This window comes from Manis pentadactyla, chromosome 2 (assembly GCF_030020395.1).
Source record: "Manis pentadactyla isolate mManPen7 chromosome 2, mManPen7.hap1, whole genome shotgun sequence".
NCBI classification, from domain to species: domain Eukaryota; kingdom Metazoa; phylum Chordata; class Mammalia; order Pholidota; family Manidae; genus Manis; species Manis pentadactyla.
Genome location: NC_080020.1, coordinates 83,583,567 through 83,602,160, shown reverse-complemented (window position 1 = coordinate 83,602,160; position 18,594 = coordinate 83,583,567). Strand labels below are relative to the sequence as shown.

Below are 18,594 nucleotides of genomic sequence, written 5' to 3'. Positions count from 1 at the left end.
AACGGTAGGGCCATATAGTAAAGGCCTCCTCTTTCCTCCTATGCCCATTTGCTTCCAATCTATTCGTTCAACTCAGGAAGACTAAGGCTTAATATAAGGAGTCAGATAATCTTGCTTACTCCCTCAATAACCTCATCTTATATTCTTCTGCATTTTGGCTTTGGAAGGGGACCAAGGGTGACTCCAAATGCTTTTATGTGGGTGTCAATTGCATATATTCACAGGCCTTTTTCTCTCATTTTGGTGCATAGGTCTTTCAGTTTATCAAAATCAGGAGAAGAGTTCCTGCTGGAGACACACACATTACTGGACTAAGGTCTGTGATGCACACTTTCAGTTATAAGATGAATATGGTCTGTTGATCTAATGTACAGCACAGTGACTGTAACTTAATATACTGTATTGTATACCTGAAATTTGCTAGGAGAGTAGATCTTAAATGTTCTCACCACATCCCCCCAAAAAAGGTAACTGTGAGGTGATGAATGTGTTTGCCAGCTTGGTTGTGGTAGTCATTTCACAGTGTATACATAGTATTAAATCATCATGTTGTACACCTTACATATATAAAATTCTTGTTGGTGAAATATATCTCAATAAAGTGGGGGATGAAAAGTTCTGTGTTCTTGAAAGTGGAGCAAAGGCATGAATGGCTTACTCAAGACACAGCTTTTTTAACCTTTTCTGTTTGGCTCTTGTCTTAGACCCTAAGACAAGCATTCAAATAAGAGTAAGTTGACCATTAAACAACACAGTTTGAAGTGCAAGGGTTCAGTTACACCGGATTTTTTTCGATAAGTACAGTACTGTAAATGTTTTCTCTTCTTTGTAATTTCTTAATGTTTTCTTTTCTCTAGCTTACTTATTGTGAGAATACTGTAATACATACACAAAATATGTGTTAATCGACTGTTTATATTATCAGTAAGGCTTCTGGTCAACAGTAGGCTACTACTAGCTAAGATTTTTGGGGAGTCAAGACTTACATGTACATTTTCCACCACGCAGGGGTTTGGTGCTTTTAGATCCCATCAATCAAGGGTTAACTGCAGTTTATTTGGGAGGTGAAGGAAATGGGCAGGGAGCAGTGGGGGCTTTAGAGAAGGCAGTAAGGGCAGCAAAAGTGTGTGTTATCAAGCCAGCTACCCCTGTGGCAGCCAGAGCTTGGTCCTCTGTGCACGCTGGTGGAGTCACCACTACCAGCTTCTGCATGTCTGTCATGGTGGACGGTGATGGAACGTCAGTATTTCCACACTTTCCACCCATGCCTGCATGTTTGCGTAGGTGGCCAAAGCAAGTCCTCAGGAAAAGAAATGCAGGTCCTGGTGAGGTGGAAGCAAGGCATGTTAAAAGACAAGCTGAGGCATATTAAAAATTTTAAGAGTATTTGAGCAAAAATTGATGTGAATTGGGCGGTGCCAAACCAAAAGTGGTTATCCAACTGGAGTGCCGGGAGAGCCTTTATAGAGTAATGGCAAAGTGAAGTAGGGCAATTGCTGAACGGCTATTGCTTAAAAGCCTAGTTGGCTGTGATGGTTTTGTCCTTAGGTTTTGATTCTGTCACCTTACGATTTACAGGCTTAGGTTTGGGTTTGCTTGTGTAGGCTGCCTCGACGTTAAAGCCACCTCAGTCTAAAGGTCTTCTTGTCTTACTAACCTAACAGGCTTGCACTGAAGTGGCCAGAGGGAGGGGGTAAGGTAAGGTGGGATGCCAGCAGTGTCCACTGTAGCCAGACATCTTGACACAAGAATGGCCTCTACTCACAGCCCTGTGATTTAGTCTTGCATTTTGAGAACAAATTGGCATTAAACTAAAGAGGTAAACTGAGGCAAGCTCAAATTACCAGAACGGAGTTTATTCTGGAGTAGCAAAGGAATTGCAATTTGGGGAATGCAAACTGTAACAAGCTGTAGGTGAGTCTGTCTACCATTTGGGGCAGGCTGTATTTTTAGGCAAGGAGTACAAAGAAGGAGTCCAGCCTGGGTCCAAGCAGTAAGTTCATTGGCTGGAGGATGGGGAATGATTCTTGGATGCTCATTGGTCTGGCGGTAAGTTTTGTTTTTCTGTTCAGGCATTTATGGGAAATCAGTCTTTCAGTTCTTAAGTTTCATTTTCCTGAGGGTGCATACGTGAGATTCTCCATTTAATATCCATCAGTTCCATTTTAGATTGAAATCTTAAATCAGCAAATTAAGGGACAGTTATGCTTTTCCTTTAACTATACTAGTTTCTAGAAACATTGGTCTCTGATGTTTCTGGAAGAAACACAATTGCTATTAAGTAGGTCCACATTCTACCTATGTAACCTTTTCTGATTTATTTCTTAAATAAGTTATCTAATGAATTGTCTAACTCAACCCTGTTTCTACTTTCATAATAATTTACTGCCATTTGAATTTCTTGTCTCTTGAATAGTCAGATGGGGTGGGATGAGTGAGAGGTGACTGATTTTCTAGTGTCAGTTTACTCCACTCCCTGAAATCAGACAGCCCTTAAAATAATAGGGCACTGATTCTGAAAAATATAAGCCAAGCATGGCCTCTTTATAACAACTTCATACTATCTTTATAGGGTGCTCAGCTTTGGGAGCAGTGATATCAAATAAACAGGGATTCTGCATGTTGAAGTGGGAAGCTTTTTTTATTGGCCAGCATCTGTTAGTTGTGGATCCATCTCTCCCAGCTCCATTTGGCCTTGGGGGTGTGTGTATAATGGGGCCTCACACACATACATACTGCTTCCAGGGTTGGCATATGTGAGATTAAGTTTATGGGTCAACCTGACTGGGCCACAGGGTGCCCAGAATGAACATTATTTCTAGGTTTATCTGTGAGGGTTTCTTTGGATAAGATTAGCATTTGGGTCAGTGAAGTACACTTTCTTCCCCAATGTGGGTGGGCAAATCCGAATCCACTGAGGGCTTGAAGAGAACACAAAGCAGAGGAAGGGAGGATTGTTTCCTTCTTGCTTACCTGCTTGAGCCAGGACATCAGTTTTCTCCTGCCCATGGACTAGGATTTACACTATCAGCTTCTGAGGTTCTCACTCCCAAGGACTTGGACTGGGATCACACCAATGGCTCTTCTAGGTCTCCAGCCTGTAGACAAGATCATGGGACTTCTTAGTCTCCATAATCATGTTAGCTAACTCCTCATTAAAAATCTCTCTATACATATGATATATAGATATTATAGAGATAAATATATATCATATATATGTATACATAGTTGACCCTTGAACAATGTGGGGGTTAGGAGTGCTGACCCCCCCAATGCAGTTGTAAATCTGTGTATAACTTATGACTCCCCAAAAACTTAACTGCTAATAGCCTACTGTTGATCAGAAGCCTTACTGATAACAAAGGGTTGATTAACATGTATTTTGTTGTTATATGTATTATATACTGTATTCTTACAATAAAGTAAACTAGAGAAAAAATGTTTTTACAAAAATCATAAGGAAGAGAACATACATTCATAGTACTATACTGTATTTATTGGAAAAAATCTGTGTATGAGTGGATCCTCACAGTTCAAACTTAAATTGTTCAAGGGCTAGTTGTCTATGAGAGAGAGAGAGAGACAGAGAGACAGAGAGAGAGAGAGAGAGAGAGAGAGAGAGACAGAGACAGAGACAGAGAGAGAGACAGAGAGAGATGGGTGAGGGAAGAGAAACTATGGATGCCAGGAGAATTAAGTTCTCATTCAGCCGTCCAGGATGTTATAACACTAGACATGATTGTGGTCAGTATTTTGACTGCCTAAGGTGGAGAGAGATTGCATGTAGAATGCAGCCAAGTTGTAAGAGTTAAGTAGTGGAGACAAAGGGTCCTAGAGGTTTTAGTTCTTGGATCTGGCTGTCTGTCTGTTTGAGCTCAAACTTAGGGCCTTCTGAGCCAATTTTTCTGTGAGCTAATAATTCTTTTTAGTTTAGTTTAAGTTAGGTTTCTAGCACCCGCACTAAAAAAGAGGTCTGACTAAAATACATACTCAGAATTGGCAAGAAACTGAAGATGAAAATGAGAAAATGTATCAGAAAAAATTTTTGAGAAACTAGCTTGATGATTAAAAAATCTTAAACAAAAGACTGATTTACTGTTAATTAACAAAATGTTTTTTATATGTGAAATTATGACAGAAGTTTTCAATGGTTCTTACATTACAATACCCCTGAGAGAAAAGGATGGCTAATATTTATGTTTACTTGCAGAAGACAAAATTACTCCTGGATATTTTTGTCTCCTGGCCTACAATTCCAAATAACTTTGTGAAAGTTGGCCAGTGAGTAAATATATATATTCTTTTATCTTATTTACATATTACTATGTGCAACTTCATTTCCAGGGCTAGGGGATTAGGGGGTGAGGTGAATCTCAAATGTGAAAACTAGTTGTAGATGTGCAATATTTACACTATACATTAAATCAAATGGTACTTGTAATTCCTTTGAGAATTTGGCCTTGGAAATCTGAAAGGTACATTTTGGGATGGTGAGTCTTGACAGCAAATACCTGTGCTCTTCTAATCATGAGGATCTCTCACTTCCACTAAGCAATGATCTCAGCTCTAGATGCCCTACCTTAAACGTGACCCTTAGTTGTACAACAAAAACAAATGATTTATAGAGTGGCAGTGGGCAGAGGCCTCTCAGTGCAGAACTGTGTGTGTTCTGCCGTGTAACATACTTACAGAAACAGAATTGTAAAGAACAAAGAGGGTCACATGATGGTGGAGACAAGTTATCTATTCTCAACCGATTTGTTTTCAGGACCCCTTACAAACTTAAAAATTACTGAAGAGCCCAAAGAGCTTTTGTTTATATGGGTTACGTCTACTGATATTTACCATAAGAAGTTAAGTCAGAAAAATATGTACTAGAAAGCTTACAAGCTCATGGTGGAGGATATGAGTCTCCAATATTCTAATTTATTTGAAAGATTAGAGTTTGTAATTGTCAACAAATAGCATTCTTTACCTTAAAGTGTCTAGAACGTGAAGTGAAAATGTCCACCAATACCCAAATAAGAATAGCATGCTTCGCCAGTGTTTTTCAGAACAATGTGGTATTCCATAAAAAAGGTGTCTAGTTAGCTTGCAACTTCAATACTCACACAAATTGTTTCCTTTGACCCAACCATTGAACTTGGAATACAGAGAAGTGCTTTAAGTAGTTCCTATTTCATGACATAGACTATTAAAAAGAATAGTACTCGAGTGTTGAGAAGTAACAGTCATTGGTGCTTTACCAAGGTCAATCTTAAGTGAAACTGGCTTTTTAAAAAAACTGTGAGTGTATGAAGAATACAATGACTAGAATAATTTCTTGCCACTGCCCTCATAGGTGCTAAGGTACTAGAAGTTTACTCACGTTGCTTTTGTGCATAAATTTCAGCACGGTGAAAAAGGTAAATCTCATCTTACTATTATTATGAAAATTGTTTTGAACTTGTGGATCCCATGAAAGGATTTGTAAACTTCCAAGGGTTAGTAGACCATGCTTTGAGAATCACTGATTTAAGAGGTGCTGTCATACTATTATTCAAAGAAAAACTTACCAAGTTCCTATTATTCCCAGCCACTTCTGAGTTCATGGGGTGTGTCAGTGAACAAAACAAGGAGTTCTGTTTTTCTGAAGGTTATTTTCTATCAGCAGCAGTGATAGATAATATTCTAAATTGGAGGTATCTTTTGTATGTGCTTATGTACACAAGTCTGGAGTTTGGGAGAGGAATCTGAGCAAAATACTCATTTGGGAGATGATATTTAAAGCCAGGAGACTGGATAAACCCACCTAGGGCAGGAATGTAAATCAAGAATAAAAGAGGAGTTAGGATTGAGCTTTGGGGTACCCTACTTGACAACACGAGAAAATAGAACTCTGGGAAGGTCATTATTCCAAGTGTACTATTTCCCTTTTTCCAAATACTCTTTGGCATGTGTGTATAGCTTGACAGACCTCTGTTCCAACCAGTAGACAAATATACTGGTAGACCGGAACTTCTTTCATTTATTGTGGGCTTCTTTCTTCCTCCATACTTTATCAATTCCAGTAAAATAGCATGTTATATCAGTAGGAATGCCCCTCTGGTTCCTTTATTTATTGAACTCTGGCCAATGCTTTTACCAGCCGTTCTCTGTCCCCAGGGATCATGTGTGGTAACCTCAGTATTTTGGGAGAAATGAGCATTAGTGCCATTAAAAGAGGATGAACATCTGCTGTGAGCCTACTTTTCCAAATCGGGAAATGAAGACAAAATCTGACTCACACTTAGGAAAAATTTTCTGTCTTCTTACTTTAGTTTTCTGAAATCATTGCTCATTTATGGTCAGTCTCTACTCTAGCCATTTTTTTTTTAACCAAATGTTCTATCTCCTTTACCACTGCCTTCCCATTATCATTGCTATTAGACAATTAATTCACTTAGTTAACTGACTTTACTTTCATGAGCAAGCAATTCACTATAATTAATTTAAAGGTTCGGGATGCAACTTTGCTTAGAAGGAAGTTTATAATCCCAAGTGCATAAGTTAGGAAACAAGAAAGGGTGAACATCAGTGATCTAAGAATCCATCTCAGTAAGTTGGAAGGAGAACAGCAAACTAAACCCAAACAAAAGATAAATAAATATATAATAAAGGCAGAAATTAATGAAATAGTACAAACATATAGAAGGGAAAGGATCAAAATAAATGAAAGCTGGTTCTGTGCTAGAAAGATGAACCAAGAGAAAAAACAGAGAAACTCCAAATGACCAACATCAGAAATTAGGGATGTCACTTTAGACCTATAGACACTAGAAAAATTACAAAAATTGATTCCAGTGAATCAAAAAAATAAATTAAATAATTGAATTACTAGTAAACACAGTTCTCTGAAACTGACATCAATTTTGACATAATCAGGAATAGGAAATCTGAATAGTCCTTTTAGAAGTCACCTATTCATACTCTTTGTCCTTATTCCAGTTGAGATTTTTGTCTCTTTAAAAAATTTATTGATATAACTTCTTTATATGCTAATGTATTAACCCTTAATCATATACATTATGAATATTTTTCCCCTTGTGTTTTTTGCCTTAACATTTATTCATAAAATATATAATTTTTAGAGTTAAATTTGTTGAGCTTTTCTGTTATAATTCCTTTGTTTTCTTGTTATTTTTGTTCTTTTTTTTTTTGTATCATTAATCTACAATTACATGAGCAACATTATGGTTACCAGACTCCCCCAATTATCAGGTCCCCACCACATACCTCATTACAGTCACTGTTCATCAGTGTAGTAAGATGCTATAGAATCACTACTTGTCTTCTCTGCATTGTACTGCCTTCCCCATGCCCTCCCACCTACATTATGTATGTTAATCATAACGCCCCCTTTTCCTCCTTGTCCCTCCCTTCCCACCCACCCTCCCTAGTCCCTTTCCCTTTGGTAACTATTAGTCCATTCTTGGGTTCTGTGAATCTGCAGCTGTTTTGTTCCTTCAGTTTTCTCTTTGTTCTTATACTCCACATATGAGTGAAATCATTTGATACTTGTCTTTCTCCACCTGGCTTTTTTCACAGAGCCTAATACCCTCTAGCTCCATCCAAGTTGTTGCAAATGGTAGGATTTGTTTTCTTCTTATGGCTGAATAATATTCCATTGTGTATATGTACCATCTCTTTTTTATCCATTCATCTACTGATGGACACTTAGGTTGCTCCCATTTCTTGGCTATTATAAATAGTGCTGTGATAAACATAGGGGTGCATCTGTCTTTTTCAAACTGGGCTCCTGCATTCTTAGTGTAAATTCCTAGGAGTAGGATTCCTGGGTCATTATGGAGGTTCCTCAGTTTTTTGAGGAACCTCCATAATGCTTTCCACAATGGTTGAACTAATTTACATTCTCACCAGCAGTGTAGAAGGGTTCCCCTTTCTCCACATCCTTGCCAACAGTTGTTTGTCTTTTGGATGGTGGCCATCCTTATTGGTGTGAGGTGATATCTCATTGTGGTTTTAATTTGCATTTCTCCCATGATTAGTGATATGGAGCATCTTTTCATGTGCCTGTTAGCCATCTGAATTTCTTCTTTGGAGAAGTGTCTGTTCAGATCGTCTGCCCATTATTTAATTGGATCATTTGCTTTTTGTTTGTTGAGGTGTGTGAGCTCTTTATATATTTTGAATGTCAACCCTTTATCGGATATATCATTTATGAATATATTCTCTCATACTGTAGGATGTCTTTTTGTTCTATTGATGGTGTCCTTTGCTGTACAGAAGATTTTCAGTTTGATATAATCCCACTTGTTCATTTTTGCTTTTGTTTCCCTTGCCCGGAGAGATAGGTTCGTGAAGAAGTCACTAATATTTACGTCCAAGAGATTTTTGCCTATGTTTTTTTCTAAGAGTTTTGTGGTTTCATGACTTACATTCAGGTCTTTGATCCATTTTGAATTTACTTTTGTGTATGGGCTTAGACAGTGATCCAGTTTTATTCTCTTACATGTAGCTATCCAGTTTTGCCAGCACCATCTGTTGAAGAGACTGTCATTTTCCCATTGTATGTCCATGGCTCCTTTATCATATATTAATTGACCATATATGTTTGGGTTAATGTCTGGAGTCTCTAATCTGTTCCAGTGGTCTGTGGCTTTGTTCTTGTGCCAGTACCAAATTGTCTTGATTACTATGGCTTTGCAGTAGAGCTTGAAGTTGGGGAGTGAGATCCCCCCACTTTATTCTTCTTTCTCAGGATTGCTTTGGCTATTCGGGGTCTTTGGTGTTTCCATATGAATTTTTGAATTATTTGTTCCAGTTCATTGAAGAATGTTGTTGGTAATTTGATAGGGATTGCATCAAATCTGTATATTCCTTTGGGCAGGATGGCCATTTTGATGATATTAACTCTTCCTAGAAAAGAGCATGGGATAAGTTTCCATTTGTTAGTGTCCTCTTTAATTTCTCTTAAGAGTCTCTTGTAGTTTTCAGGGTATAGGTCTTTCACTTCCTTGGTTAGGTTTATTCCTAAGTATTTTATTCTTTTTAATGCAACTGTGAACGGAATTGTTTTCCTGATTTCTGTCTCTGCTAGTTCATTGTTAGTGTATAGGAATGCCAAAGATTTCTGTGTATTAATTTTGTATTCTGCAACTTTGCTGAATTCAGACACTCGATCTAGTAGGTTTGGAATGGATTCTTCAGGGTTTTTTATGTACAATATCATGTCATCTGCAAACAAGGACAGTTTAACTTCTTCCTTGTCAATCTGGATGCCTTGTATTTCTTTGTTTTTTCTGATTGCTGTGGCTCGGACCTCCAGTACTATGTTGAGTAAAAGTGGGGAGAGTGGGCATCCCTGTCTTGTTCCCAATCTTGGGTGAAAAGCTTTTAGCTTCTCGCTGTAAAGTATAATGTTGGTTGTGGGATTGTCATGTATGGCCTTTATTATGTTGAGGTACTTGCCCTCTATACCCATTTTGTTGAGATATTTTATCATGAATGGATGTTGAATTTTGTCAAATGCTTTTTCAGCATCTATGGAGATGATCATGTGGTTTTTGTCCTTCTTTTTCTTGATGTGGTGGATAATGTTGATGGATTTTCAAATGTTTTATCCCTGAGTTGAATCCCACTTGATCATGGTGTATGATCCTCTTGTTGTATTTTTGAATTCAGTTTACTAATATTTTGTTGAGTATTTTTGCATCTATGTTCATCAGGGATATTGGTCTGTAATTTTCTTTTTATGGGGGGTCTTTGCTGGTTTTGATATGAGAGTGATGCTGGCTTCATAGAATGAGTTTGGAAGTATTCCCTTCTCTTCTATTTTTTGGAAAACTTTAAGGAGAATGGGTATTATGTCTTCTCTATATGTCTGATAAAATTTAGCAGTGGCCCAGGAGTTTTCCTCTTGGGTAGTTTTTTGATTACTGCTTCAATTTCAGTGCTTGTAATTGGTCTGTTTAGATTTTCTGTTTCTTCCTTAGTCAGTCTGGGAAGGTTCTATTTTTATAGAAAGTTGTCCATTTCTTCTAGGTTATGCAGCTTGTTAGCATATAGATTTTTGTAGTATTCTCTATTAATTCTTGGTATTTCTGTGGTGTCTGTGGTGATTTTTCCTTTCTCATTTCTGATTCTTATTATGTGTGTAGATTCTCTTTTTCTCTTAATAAGTCTGGCTCCGGGTTTATCTATTTTGTTTATTTTCTTGAAGAACCAGCTCTTGGTTTCTTGATTTTTTCTATTTTATTCTTCTCAATTTTATTTATCTCTTCTCTGATCTTTATTATGTCCCTCCTTCTGCTGACTTTGGGCCTCATTTGTTCTTCTTTTTCCAGTTTCAATAATTCTGATTTTAGACTATTCATTTGGGATTGTTCTTCCTTCGTTAAATAGGCCTGGATTGCTATATACTTTCCTCTTAGAACTGCCTTCGCTGTGTCCCACAGAAGTTGGGGCTTTGTGCTGTTGTTGTCATTTGTCTCTATATATTGCTTGATTTCTGCTTTCATTTGGTTATCGATCCATTGATTATTTAGGAGCATGTTGTTAAGCCACCATGTTTTTGTGAGCCTTTTTGTTTTCTTTGTACAATTTATTTCTAGTTTTATACTTTTGGGATCTGAGAAGTTGGTTGGTAGAATTTCAGTCTTTTTGAATTTACTGAGGTTCTTTTTGAGGCCTAGCATGTGGTCTATTCCGGAAAATGTTCCATGTGCACTTGAGAAGACTGTGTATCCTGCTGCTTTTGGGTGTAGAGGTCTGTAAATGTCTGTTAGGTCCATATGTTCTAGTGTGTTGTTGAATGCCTCTGTGTCCCTCCTTATTTTCTGTCGGGTAGATCTGTCCTTTGGAGTGGGTGGTGGGTTGAAATCTCCTAAAATGAATGCATTGCATTCTATTTCCTCCTTTAATTCTGTTAGTATTTGTTTCACATATGTCGATGCTCCAGTGTTGGGTGCATATATATTTATAATGGTTATATCCTCTTGTTGGACTGACCCCTTTATCATTATGTAATGCCATTCTTTATCTCTTGTTAGTGTCTCTGTTTTGAAGTCTATTTTGTCTGATACAAGTATTGCAACACCTGTTTTTTTCTCTCTATTGTTTGCATGAAATATCTTTTTCCATCCCTTGACTTTTAGTCTGTGTATGTCTTTGGGTTTAAGGTGAGTCTCTTGTAAGCATCATATAGATGGGTCTTGCTTTTTTATCCAGTCTGTTACTCTGTGTCTTTTGATTGGTGCATTCAGTCCATTCACATTTAGGGTGATTATCGATAGATATGTACTTATTGCCATTGCAGGCTTTGAATTCATGGTTACCAAAGGTTCAAGGGTAGCTTCTTTACTGTCTGTCTAACTTTACCTCACTTATTATGCTATTATAAACACAGTGTGATGATTCTTTATTTCTCTCCCTTCTTATTCTTCCTCCTCCACTCTTTATATGTTAGGCATTTAATTCTGTACTCTTTTGTGTTTACTTTGACTGCTTTTGTGGATAGTTTATTTTATTTTTTGTCTTTTGTTAGTATTTGGTTGGTCTGTTTCTTTGCTGTGATTTTATTTTCTCTGGTGACATCTATTTAGCCTTAGGAGTACTTCCATCTAGAGCAGTCCCTTTAAAATACCCTGTAGAGGTGGTTTGTGGGAGGCAAATTCCCTCAACTTTTACTTATTTGGAAATTTTTAAATCCCTCCTTCAAATTTAAATGATAATCATGCTGGATACAGTATTCTTGGTTCAAGGCCCTTCTGTTTTATTGCATTAAATATATCATGCCAGTCTCTTCTGGCTTGTAAGGTTTGTGTTGAGAAGTCTGATGATTTCCTGATGGGTTTTCCTTTGTAAGTGTCTTTTGTCTCTCTCTGACTGCCTTTAGTATCCTGTCCTCATCTTCGGTCTTTGCTACTTTAATTATTATATGTCTTTGTGTTGTCCTCCTTGGGTCACTTGTCTCAGGAGATCTGTGGGCTTCCATGGCCTGAGAGACTATTTCCTTCCCCAGCTTGGGGAAGTTTTAGCAATTATTTATTCAAAGACATTTTCTATCCCTTTTTCTCTCTCTTCTTCTGGTACCCCTATAATGCAAATATTATTCTGTTTCAATTGTTCACACAGTTCTCTTAATATTCTTTCATTCCTAGAGATTCTTTTATCTCTCTCTGCCTCAGCTTCTCTGTATTCCTGTTCTCTGATTTCTATTCCATTAACAGTCTCTTGCACCTCATCCATTCTGCTCTTAAGTCCTTCTATTGATTGTTTCATTTCTGTTATCTCCCTCTGTACTTCATCCCTTAGCTCTTGCATATTTCTCTGCAGGTCCATCAGCGTGGTTATGACTTTTATTTTGAATTATTTTTCAGGAAGATTGGTTATATCTATCTCACCAGGCTCTCTCTTTGGGGTTGAGTGATTTTTTGACTGGGCCAGGTTCTTTTGCCTTTTCATGGTGATAGAAGTGATTGCCAGCAAGTGGCACATGTGTTAGTTGGGAGAACAAAGTCCTTCACTGCTGCCTGTGCCAGTTACCTGCCCCTAGGAGGAGTCTCTGGGTTAATGCCCTGATCTGCCATGGGCAGGGCGGCCCTCAGGATAGCCTAGGGCACTGCAATGGGTCGCAGACATGCCGGATGTGTTCCCCTGGGAAAACAGTGTCCCTTCATACCTTCTGGCCCTTGTGCCGGCTTCCTCTGTCTGTGCCAGGCAGCTGCAAGCCAACGGCAGCCTCTGGTTCTGTGCCGGTTAGCTGTGTGCTGGGAGGAGACTCTGTGTGGTTGTTGTGGCTGCTCCCCTGCTCCTCTGCAGCAGTGGTGGGTCAGCCGGCTTGCTTGCAGCACTGGCCGGGGGGGATGAATGGCAGGCTGCTTATCACTGTGAGGGACTTTGGATCTGTGTTGCCACCTCAGGGGGCTAGGGAGCCTGAAGTTCCTTAAGATTCCCAGTCTGCCTGGTTGAGTGTGCTGGGACAATTTTATCCACCTGTTAAACCCTTATCCCTCTAAGACTTTTAAAGCGCGCCGATTTTTCTTTTATGTGAGGGGAGCTGGCTGTGGGGACCTGCTCACAGTCTCCATCTCAGATTTTACTTTCCCATTTCTCTAATATCCAGTACACCATGCAGTGTGTGTCTGTGCTCCCAGTGCAGGTTACTGGGCTGGTTATTTAGTAGTCCTGTGCTTCCACTCACTCCCCACTCTGATTCTTTTCCTCCTGCCAATGAGCTGGGGTCGGGGGAGTGCTTGGGTCCCACCGGGTCACAGCTTTGTATCTTACCCTTTTCGTGAGATGCTGAGTTCTCACAGATGTAGATGTAGCCTTGCTATTGTACTGTATCTTCTGGTCTCTCTTTTACAAATAGTTGTATTTGCTGTATTTTCAAAAATATATATGGTTTTGGGAGGAGATTTCCACTGCCCTACTCACACTGCTATCTTGAGCTCCCCCCCATCTTGAGCGCCACCCCCTAATTTCTTTTGCTTTTATGCTCCATCTATCCTTACATGGTTTATTTTAGTTTATGAGGTGATGTGTGTGTATTTTTAAAATTAATTCTTTAAAAGTTCTGGAACTTAGTTTGACATGAAGGGATCAATTTTTTTCCCCAAAATAATATATTTTCTCAACATCATTTAAAATATAATCATTGATTTTCCATTGATGCTTTCTTGACCAAATATTGAGAATTTTTGTATATGAGGGCCTGTTTCTTTTTTTCTGTTAATTCTTCTGTTAATTCTTCAAATTATTTTTCTTTCCCTTCACACCTTCTTTCAGAAAACCTTTAGAATAATTTTATCATGTTAAAAACATCCGTTGGAATTTATACAGGTGCTTTGTTCAAGCTTTATGCATTGGGGGTGAAACCTAGACTATTTAATATAGATAAATGCATCAAAGTGGTTGAAGTATGCAAGTTTTGTACTCTGATATACATTATCTGTAAAATGGAGATAGTAGTGCCTCATAGGTTTGTAGGAAAGATGAAATAAAATGAAAATAGGGTATAAAACACAGTGAACAATCCTTGGCACAAAGTAAGTGCTCATTAATTAAAATAACTAAGTACTACTGACTCCCACTGTTCTGTGCCTCTCAATAAATGATGCCTTTCATTACCATTAGTAGTATTTCATGTTGCCATTCTTGCATGTATTATATCTCTTCTTTTAGGTAAATCTTTTTTATTTCTCAGCAAAATTCCATTTTTTTCATATCAATCACACTCTTTGTGGTCAGCTTTATCATAGTTATTTAATAGTTTATATCACTGTTTTTCATAGACTAGCTTCTCCTATTTTATTTTTTAGTCATTGATGTTGTATGGGCAAGACTTTGAATTTATATTTATCTAGTATCTAATTACTCTGCCAAAATTAAAAAATAAGATTTTAAGAGCCTTTCAGTTGATTTTCATATGAGCTACAGATAATGATGATTTTGTGGTCCTATTTCCAGTTAGTGCTTGTTTTTACATTCAGTTTCTATCTTTTTTACAACAGAAGAATGATTGCATTGTATTTTCTTGTTTTGATCTTTATTCTTAATGAGGATGCGTCTAGTGTCTTATGGTAATTTATTTTGTTGTCTCTTGGTTTAGAGTGGCTATTTCTTATGTTGAGAAAAGTATCCTTCTCTTCCTAGTGCACCAGGTATGATTCTTAGGCTACAAACCTGGGTGTGCAAGAAAAGTTACTGAAGTAAATTTGTATGTTGAAGCTTTATTCTGTCAGATGGCCAGACCTTAGTTTCAGTTAATTTGGGCCTCTCCTCTCCTTTTGCCAGGGTTTTCTGTGTCCAGACTGGGGGAGTGGGCAGAGAACCAGCATCTGATCATGATAGCCCTCTTCTTTGTTCCTCCATGTCTCTCTCTTCCCATAGTCAGCTGAGAGGCAAGGGTGGGAGGGACTGGGCAGGGCGGAGCAGCCAAGGTTGGGGTATTCTTTCTCTTTTCTCTCTCCCAGGTTGTACTGGGATGTGGTAAAAATAAAGGAGAGTTCAGAAAAGTTTTTCTTGCCCTGGTCTCCCTGGTCTTTTATGACAGTTTATCTTCTACAATAGATTTCACAACTCACTATCTGTGGGGTGAGGTCAAAAGTGGGGCATGGAATGTGGAGTGGTAGAAATGAGAAGGTGGGTGAGGATGGGGCAGCAGTGGGAACACAAGAACTAGGGGAGACAAGAGATGGGAAGAAGGAAAATGCCAGCAGCCAGGTCTGGGTCGGCATGGGCTGGCCACTCTTGCATCTAAGCCAATTTGCTGGCTATTCCTACTGAAGGACTCCCCATGTTTCAATGAGAAATAATGACAAAAGAACTAGATATAACCCCAAAGCTTTCCTTTTCCAATATTTTGAAATGCAAATACATACATATACACAAATACACATATTTTGTAATTTATATTTCAGCATCTATCTATCTAGTGTCCATACAAGGAATGGAAAATTGCAGCAGTAAAAAATATAAATGCGAAGAACAGGTTTTTGATATGTATACCTCTGATTTTGATACACCGTAGCTTGGGAGAACAGAGATAAATGATTTATTTTGCCAAGGTGTGTTTAAACAATAGAATGTTTTGATTCCCTGTGAAGAAGAGCCTGCTCTTCATTCTGCCTGTTCTCTGAAGAGTGTGGCTGGCAGGACCAGTAGCAGTTGGGTAACTCATCAGCAGTGCAGTCTTCCTTCTCCAGATCATGGGTTGCCATTTATTTCTTAAGCTGAAGTCTTGTGCTGTTATTTTTTCCTCTCTGATTCATTCTGAGTCACAGAGAGCACACTCTCACTGTGATGGGCTGTACTGCAGAGAGGCTGAAGGCTCGCTTGCTTGTTCTGCACCATTAAATGCTTGCATGAGTCTTCCTGTCAGAAATGGTTTGGTGAGTTACAGCACAGGAAAACAAAGTGGGGGTGTGAGGATTCTGTCTAAGAGGACTTGGATTAGGAAAGATGGAATTAATGAATAGAGTTTTCTGGGTTTTTTTCCTAGGAAAAATATAATGAATTAATGTGTCTGATGGGCAACTGTGCATCTCTGTGTGTCATAATTCTCATGGGACCAAGAAGCCATTTCAACACTGGCATTCTCTTCTTCTGAAAGATTCTATTTAAGCCTGCCTGGTTTTCAGGCAGGGGGTGAGCGCTGGGCGGGATCACCTCAGTGGCAGAACAGCACTACCAAATGTCAGGTCTCCTGGTCATTAGTTCTCCCCAAACACATTTACCTGTAGGATATCATCCCGGTCACAGTGAAGGAACATGATTTTCCAGGATGTGGGAGGCTTCTGTTCATTAAGAACCAGCTGAAGCTGAACATAGCTTGAAGAATTTAATCTGAACAAAAGTAGCCCTGTCCTCAATGAGAATTTCTTCCAAGGAGATAGGAGAAGGGCAATACACCCTGAGGATATTAAAGCTAGAATAGAATGGAGGTGTGCTACATTTCTCTCCTTTCTTCCTTTTTGTGCTTAGTACAAGTATTCAAACTTAACTATGTTACATTTAGAAAAGAGAGACAATTAATAAAAAATTCATTCTTTGGAGCACTTGCTAATATATGTAATTGTCAAGTCACCAAGCTGTACACCTGAAACCAGTATAATATTGTACTTCACCTATACTTGAATTAAAAAAAGAGAACTCACTCTTTGACCTCTCTTTTGCCTCAAACCATTAAAATCCAGTTGATTTGTTGTAGCAGTAATAATTCCATTCACAAGAGACAAGAACAATAATACCAGTAAAACAATAGAAAAATGCAATGTTCTACATTAGTGCCAAGCAATTGGAACAAAATGTATTAGTGGTTTAGAAACCATTCTGTGTGTGATTATGTGTGTGCTTCCTATTAAGAAGAATTACACAAAATGGAAGGACATAGGGGATAACACATCTTTTCATTAACGTGAGTTCTTTTACTTGGGAGTCCTTCTATAGTTGGAAGTTATAAAAAAGCATATTTTCCCCTGAAACTGTGTAGCTTACAGTAAAATCCATTTTCAGCATTTCTTTTGAATTCAGCTCACATAGCCTTCTTGTAGGCTGTGAGGAGGTTCAGGCTGTTCTAAAACAGTCATCACGATCCATTACCCTTTGTTCCCTGTTGCTTTTGTTCCCAGTTGCCTGTGATACTGTAATTGTAAAAGAAAATTTTAAATATATGCTGACTTTACATATGAAAGGATTATAGTTTTGCTTGTTCAAAGCGTTCTTGAATGTATCACCTAGACTCTAGTATTAACAGTCCAAGGTAACATTTCAAAAGAGAATATATCAAATTAATATTGTTTTATGCTAAAAGAAATACCTTAGGAGAGACAGAATTTCTTGAGATTGTGGCTTCGTTTATATCACTTGGAAAATTCAAGCCAATAATTTAAGCCCTAAAGGTTTATGAAAAGTATCTACATCACTGAAGCAAAAGCATTTCACCTAGGTACACATTTAAATTTTTTCTTATTCTCTATTGGAGATCATGTTGATTTCATTCTAATTAATGATAAAAAGCATCATATATGTTTTAGATTATATTTGTATATAATTAATCTCTATTTGGATGCTGCAGATTATAGTGATAGATGTGCTTTGAAAGGATTAGAAAATAATGTAGAGATAACATACTTTCATACTATCCCCTCAAACTCTAGGAAAAACTCAATGTTGTCTCCCAGGAACCAGCTCCCGCTCCTATGATTATTATTGCTTCATGTTTTCTAGTCACACAATCTTCTTTGAGAACTTTCCCTCTTTCCTTTTTTATGCAGTCAGTTACCAAGTCTTCTCTTGCACAAAACAGCTCTCCTCCATAGCATTTCAGATTTTGATGTCTTTGAAAGAGACTCCTATGGCACAGTTTTTAAAAAAACTTTAAAATTGCAACTATTACTGCTACTATGGCTACTACTACTAAATCTGATTTGGTTGGAGGGGAGGGTCACAGTCCTCTATCTGTTTGGTCCATTCTTGTAGCTTGCTGTTGCCTTCAAAGATGCTTTACTTAATCCCAAAGGAATCTTGGAGTGGAGTAACAGAGGTCCAGAGATTAAGTGTCTTGTCTAAAATCATTAAGCCAGTGAGTGCAGGGCTGGGACTAGAAGTCAGGTTAAAGTTTAGGGCTCTTTTGGCTCTATCACTCATGCCATCCCTATCACAGTGCCTGGGTCCTGGCTTATTGCAGTGTGTTCTTAGTAGTCTCTAATCTCTCCTCCTGTGCTTCCTGGTTCTCAAATCATAAGGCATTTTGTGTTTTTTGTATCCCTCCTCATCTCCTGTAGCTCTCCATTGCCTAGAAAATCAAGCCTCAGTCTTCTAAGAGTTCATGTCAGGCTGTAATCTGAGCTTTTTCTTACCTTGTTCCCAGTTCAAAGCCACTGGCCAGGCTGGTTGGTTTCTTCACTGATCCTTGAGTCACCACCAAGTCTTTCCTTACGTTCCTCCCTCTACTTGCTGTGGAGGTTCTCCATCTAACCTGTCCTTCAGGGCTGGGATCAAGATCCTTGAAGCCTGTTCTGATTATACCAGTTCACAGTTACCTCTTCCGTCTTTTGAAGAACTGTATTCTGTACCAATTTTTTGGCTTTTAAATCTCATGTGGGAAAA

At 38.3% G+C, this 18,594-nt stretch overlaps 1 long non-coding RNA gene across 4 annotated transcripts in view; it reads left to right on the top strand.

Annotated features, from left to right (window-relative positions):
- The window catches only part of LOC118912714 (uncharacterized), a 95,957-nt gene that overhangs the window by 18,930 nt on the left and 58,433 nt on the right, over nucleotides 1-18,594 (top strand). For 3 of the 4 annotated variants that reach the window (XR_005024882.2, XR_005024883.2, XR_005024884.2), the window contains exon 4: nucleotides 252-316. This is a non-coding gene — a long non-coding RNA (uncharacterized LOC118912714). Of the gene's footprint in view, nucleotides 1-251; nucleotides 317-4,210; nucleotides 4,397-18,594 lie in introns of those variants that run through there. The other variant, XR_005024885.2, reaches the window with a different exon arrangement.